Raw genomic sequence first — 6420 nt, 5'->3', positions numbered from 1 at the left:
CTATATAAAATGTGTGTTAAATATATATTATATACTCTAATTGTTAAGTTTCCTGCCTTGAGATTTAAACACCACGTTTGAAATGTGACGGATTCTAGATATTACTTTTATTTTAACCTCATTCACTGCTCTGTTCATCACTCTGTACACATCTAATATTTCTTCATCTTTTACAGCTTCCTAACGTCTAATCATTAGAAAGCAGTGAAGCTGTACGGGATGATGTTATGTGAAATTCGTAAATGATGCACTTCATACTAAGATGATGCTCTAAATGAATAACGTTTTAGAAATAAACTATGGCTGGATATAGAATATACACTGGGCTCCAAACATCCAGGTTGAAAATCTTCTTTTTTTCCATTTAAACCTGGAAATCAATCCTGGAAAGTTTAAATCCTGGCTAGTTATGACATAAAATGAATAAGAAATATTCTGCACTAATTCTAAAATCACTACATAAATTAATATCACATTTGTGAAGTTGACCATATTAAAGGCTTTACACAAAAGGTCAGACCTTTTTTTTTCCACTTTCCAGCTCGTTGCATTCAGATGATTCCCGGGTGGATCTGATCTGCTCATTTGAGGCTTTGGCTCAAACTTGTGGAGTCCAGCTCAAGTGCAAGCCACCACTAAAGCAACAGACGGACATTACAAAGAGTAAGAGGTTCTAAAACCTGTCATAAGATGTCAGATCCTACTTTTCTCTCGCATCATGATGCAGACAAATTGTTTATCAAATCAGAAAAGAATTCAAAGTAGAAGCATTTTTATTAGTGGTCTCAGACTTTTGGACCCCACTGTGACTTAAATCTCCAATATTCACTGAAAGTAGGAGCAAATGATAAAAATCGTGCTTGAAATAAAAGAGTAAATATTTTTGTTATTACGCTTTCCAGTAGAGTCCCAAGTGACTCTTTTTCTTTAAGAGAAGCAGGCATACTGGCTCCACACACACACACACACACACACACACACACACACACACACACACACACACACACACACACACATACATCCTATGAGACAGTCAAAGAAATTATAAATGTACTTTATCACCATGCAGCTGAACCTCAGTGCACAGCAGATCTGGTTTCATAGGACATCTCTGCAGGCCAGGTACTCTGCGGCTTTCCATGACTGTCAGGGGTGTGTTTGTGTGTGTGTGTGTGTGTGTGTGTGTGTCTACATTAATGAGACAGGACGCAAGATATTTTCACTATTTCGAGCAACTTTAAGCAGAAGTGTCTGCTTTCAGTCTGCGTGAGTGAGCTCTTGAAGTCCTTCATATAGTGTATTAGACTTTTTGCTTGAACCTGTTGTGCCAGATGACCATTTATTAGTGTGGAATCCTGACTATGTGTGGAAATATGTCTATGCTGTGTGGGTTCATGAGCATGTTCATTTTCAACACTGTCTGAATTTTTTACGCTGTCTGATTTCATATGATACTCATTAATCGCATTTACAGACAGAGTGAAAAACACTGAGCAATTATGTTTTTGTCTTTAACTTCCAGAGGCCCCCTAGTGGCCATTCCGCCAGCAGGCTGGAAATCAACTCACATAATTTTTAATTTCCATAATCAAATAAAATGTCCTTGTAACTTTGTTATCAGATTAACTAGGACACTGTTGTCTCTCTGTGTGTGAGATGTTGACTTTGTGTTGAGCTGCTAGTGAGCAATGATGGCTAGAACAGGAGGGTGGAGAACCGCCTACAGTGAAAATGATTCACACATGCCGAAATAATATGGACACACTTTAATCAGTTTCGATTTGCTTTCTCAACTATAAAGATATAGATTACTGCCACTAATCAATAACCACAAACCTCAACAGGACAGGAGGCACAAACTACCCCATAACCCGGCTCAGACAAGCCCAACAAATGCATATATATTTAATTATTTAAATGTTTTAAGTCTCTCTTACTTCCACACTTCCACACATACATTTTTACATGCATGTGTATCTATAATAACAGAATTCAGAACTTTTGTTCACGATGTTCAGTTTATTCACACTATTTTCCAAATGAAGATGGAAAAAGACACAAAACCTACTTTTCACATCAAACCAGTGATGCCAATGCTAAATGTGTCCCTGGGTGCAAAGCTTGTATTCAGTGACAGACTATTCCAAGTTCAAGTTGACGTCATTCAACTTGGTAAAGGCTGTTTGTTTTCAGTTCCCACCATATGAGAGCTCCACCAATCAACACACACAGAAGCTGAGCTTCCGGGAAGGCCTGCAAAGGCCTCCAGTCCGATAAACAGTGAGTGATTTTTCATGTGCACTCGCGATAGCCTCATAGGCTCCCAGAGGAGCCTGGCGTCTGAGTGGGCCCCAAAATGACTTTGTAAAAGCCTGCTGTCCAACAAACATCGATCCTTGCTTCATTAAAACAGCATGTATTCAAATCTGCCATTAACTTGCATTGAGGCCCAGCTTCAAAAGGGTTCTAGGCAATTCCAATGGAATTCCACAAACTTCCAATGGCTTCCACAAACATATTCAAGCAGACTATACTGTCCATCGCACAGTTCGCAACAGACATGCTTTGTAAATGGAAAAACCCAAGTTTGGGTTTAAAAGTAGAAACATTCAATGGTCATTCATGCCATAACCAAAACGAAGCATCTGGGAAAATGAAGGTCGACCCTGATCGACTGCTTGTTATTTGGTAATGAACAGAAAAGGGCAAAAGGGCACCTAGCTCTCATTCACCTTTAAGGCTCATTGTTCCACTCTATCCCACCATCTCCCTGCACTCCTCCTTTTTTCTCCTCTGCCATAACCTGTTTTCGATCACCCGCTTTTCATGCGGCCACTGGCATTGTGCTGGGCATCCGCAGGCTGGCGTAGAGAGGGGAAACCACAGAGGACCCGTGTAGCTTATCAGAGCCAGTGTGTGTGTGACATGGTCCTGTTGTTCTCTTAGACACCCCTGCTGTGTTAGCCAGGCATGTGGAGGACAGATAACCATGTTGCTGAAGGAATGGCATGAAAAAAAAAAGAAAAGCGGAATGAAGGGAGAAAAATAACAGTCTGTATTCTCAGTGCTCCACACAAAAAAAGAGTACATGCTCAGTGATTGTTTTTTGGGGGGGGTCATGGGGTCTGTGCCTGAACGTGGGATAGAGTGTTACAGAGCAAAAGATCTGGGCAAACATTATGTGGGAAATATGATGGGACATTTTTACGACTTTGACAACAGCTAGACTGGCCAGAACTATTGAACAGCCTTATTAGAAATAAAAGACAGGGCTTAAAAATGTCAGTTAGCGAGGCCTGTCCCATGTTTTAAGCAGTAGTATGAGGATTAAAAGGTGTTCAAAATTAAATTGTCAAATTATGCCATTTTACCCAGCAAGAGCCAAAGAAATAAACCCTTTTTACAGAGCAGTAACCACAAAGCTACATCCTGTAGGCATCCACTGCAGGCCTCTTGGCTGTGCAAATGCTAGTACATCATATTTAGCTTAGCTATGAGACCGTATCACAAGAAATCAGGATCTTTGAGAGTGCTTTCCATCTGTCTTCCTAAAAAGCACTTTATGGATACATGATAAGTGGATAATGATATAGTAATTATATATACTAGTTATAAACGGTTTAATCAACATATCCTCCCAATTTCTTTAAATCTGCATTGGTTATGGTTTTATAATATTAAAATGATTCCATCAAAAATGATGAAGAAGATCTGCTGAAATGATGTGGTACGAATGCCGTAAAACACCAATTGACTTGTTTCTATGTTTCTTATTAATTAGGTATGTAAATGGTCAGGTGCACTGTGATGTTTATGGAGTGTTAATACAGTGAAAATAAAAGGTATTGGAGCATTTAGCAGACGCTCTTATCCAGCGCGACTTACAAGAAGAGCTTTGTCTGTCTAGAGAAAGTATCTTCGCTAATTACCAACAGGTTAGAGAGAAAGACAGTCCTGAGCTCAGATACTGCTAGAAACAAACTCCTTCTATTTTTTTCTCAGTCACTTAACACTACAGATCCTCTAAATAACTTGGATAACTGCACTATAATTATGACTAAATGACATTTCACTCAAGGTTGATCTATAACTTTTACATGTGGGCCCTTAAACAGCTTCTCCTCTTGAGTCTTGATTTCTTTCCATGGATCTTCTTCATGATCTTAAAGAGTGTCTCCTTGTGAGCCTCGGTTATTCCTCCTGCTCTTAAAGAGTGTCTCCTTGTGAGCCTCGGTTATTCCTCCTGCTCTTAAAGAGGTTTTCATTTTGAGTCGTGGTTCCTCTCCATACTCCTCCTGCTCTTAAATAGTGTCTCCTTTTGAGTCTTGGTTCCTCTCCATACTCCTCCTGCTCTTAAAGAGTGTCTTCTTTTGAGTCTTGTTTCCTCTCCATACTCCTCCTGCTCTTAAAGCGTGTCTCCTTTTGAGTCTTGTTTCCTCTCCATACTCCTCCTGCTCTTAAAGAGTGTCTTCTTTTGAGTCTTGTTTCCTCTCCATACTCCTCCTGCTCTTAAAGAGTGTCTTCTTTTGAGTCTTGGTTCCTCTCCATACTCCTCCTGCTCTTAAAGAGTGTCTCCTTTTGAGTCTTGTTTCCTCTCCATACTCCTCCTGCTCTTAAATAGTGTCTCCTTTTGAGTCTTATTTCCTTTCCATACTCCTCCTGCTCTTAAAGGGTGTCTCCTTTTGAGTCTTATTTCCTCTCCATACTCCTCCTGATCTTAAAGAGTGTCTCCTTTTGAGTCTTGGTTCCTCTCCATACCCCTCCTGCTCTTAAAGAGTGTCTCCGTTTGAGTCTTGTTTCCTCTCCATACTCCTCCTGATCTTAAAGAGTGTCTCCTTTTGAGTCTTGGTTCCTCTCCATACTCCTCCTGCTCTTAAAGAGTGTCTCCTTTTGAGTCTTGGTTCCTCTCCCTACTCCTCCTGCTCTTAAAGAGTGTCTCCGTTTGAGTCTTATTTCCTTTCCATACTCCTCCTGCTCTTAAAGAGTGTCTCCGTTTGAGTCTTGGTTCCTCTCCATACTCCTCCTGCTCTTAAAGAGTGTCTCCTTTTGAGTCTTGGTTCCTCTCCATACTCCTCCTGCTCTTAAAGAGTGTCTTCTTTTGAGTCTTATTTCCTTTCCATACTCCTCCTGCTCTTAAAGAGTGTCTCCGTTTGAGTCTTGGTTCCTCTCCATACTCCTCCTGCTCTTAAAGAGTGTCTCCTTTTGAGTCTTGGTTCCTCTCCCTACTCCTCCTGCTCTTAAAGAGTGTCTCCGTTTGAGTCTTATTTCCTTTCCATACTCCTCCTGCTCTTAAAGAGTGTCTCCGTTTGAGTCTTGGTTCCTCTCCATACTCCTCCTGCTCTTAAAGAGTGTCTCCTTTTGAGTCTTGTTTCCTCTCCATACTCCTCCTGCTCTTAAATAGTGTCTCCTTTTGAGTCTTATTTCCTTTCCATACTCCTCCTGCTCTTAAAGGGTGTCTCCTTTTGAGTCTTATTTCCTCTCCATACTCCTCCTGATCTTAAAGAGTGTCTCCTTTTGAGTCTTGGTTCCTCTCCATACCCCTCCTGCTCTTAAAGAGTGTCTCCGTTTGAGTCTTGTTTCCTCTCCATACTCCTCCTGATCTTAAAGAGTGTCTCCTTTTGAGTCTTGGTTCCTCTCCATACTCCTCCTGCTCTTAAAGAGTGTCTCCGTTTGAGTCTTGGTTCCTCTCCCTACTCCTCCTGCTCTTAAAGAGTGTCTCCGTTTGAGTCTTATTTCCTTTCCATACTCCTCCTGCTCTTAAAGAATGTCTCCGTTTGAGTCTTGGTTCCTCTCCATACTCCTCCTGATCTTAAAGAGTGTCTCCTTTTGAGTCTTGGTTCCTCTCCATACTCCTCCTGCTCTTAAAGAGTGTCTCCTTTTGAGTCTTGGTTCCTCTCCCTACTCCTCCTGCTCTTAAAGAGTGTCTCCGTTTGAGTCTTATTTCCTTTCCATACTCCTCCTGCTCTTAAAGAATGTCTCCGTTTGAGTCTTGGTTCCTCTCCATACTCCTCCTGCTCTTAAAGAGTGTCTCCTTTTGAGTCTTGGTTCCTCTCCATACTCCTCCTGCTCTTAAATAGTGTCTCCTTTTGAGTCTTATTTCCTTTCCATACTCCTCCTGCTCTTAAAGAGTGTCTCCTTTTGAGTCTTCATTCCTTTCAGTGTTGTTTTTTTTCTCACGCCTTTAGAAAGTTCTTCTGCCACTGAAAAACTGCTTTGTTACAATACTTGGCTTTAAAAAGTGTCTCTACTAAATTGAGTTGAATTTTGTCCTGTACTTAAATTTTCCATGGTTTGATTTTCCATGCCACTTTTCATTATGAAGTTCAAAACCAGCCCAGCATCCCTTTTTGCCAGCCCATGTACAAAATAAGGGTCCATATCCAACACATACTGTCGACATGGTCATTATTCACCAGTATA

The sequence above is a fragment of the Pygocentrus nattereri genome, chromosome 2 (genome assembly GCF_015220715.1).
Source record: "Pygocentrus nattereri isolate fPygNat1 chromosome 2, fPygNat1.pri, whole genome shotgun sequence".
Lineage (NCBI taxonomy): Eukaryota > Metazoa > Chordata > Actinopteri > Characiformes > Serrasalmidae > Pygocentrus > Pygocentrus nattereri.
Note: the sequence above shows the minus strand (reverse complement) of the source record.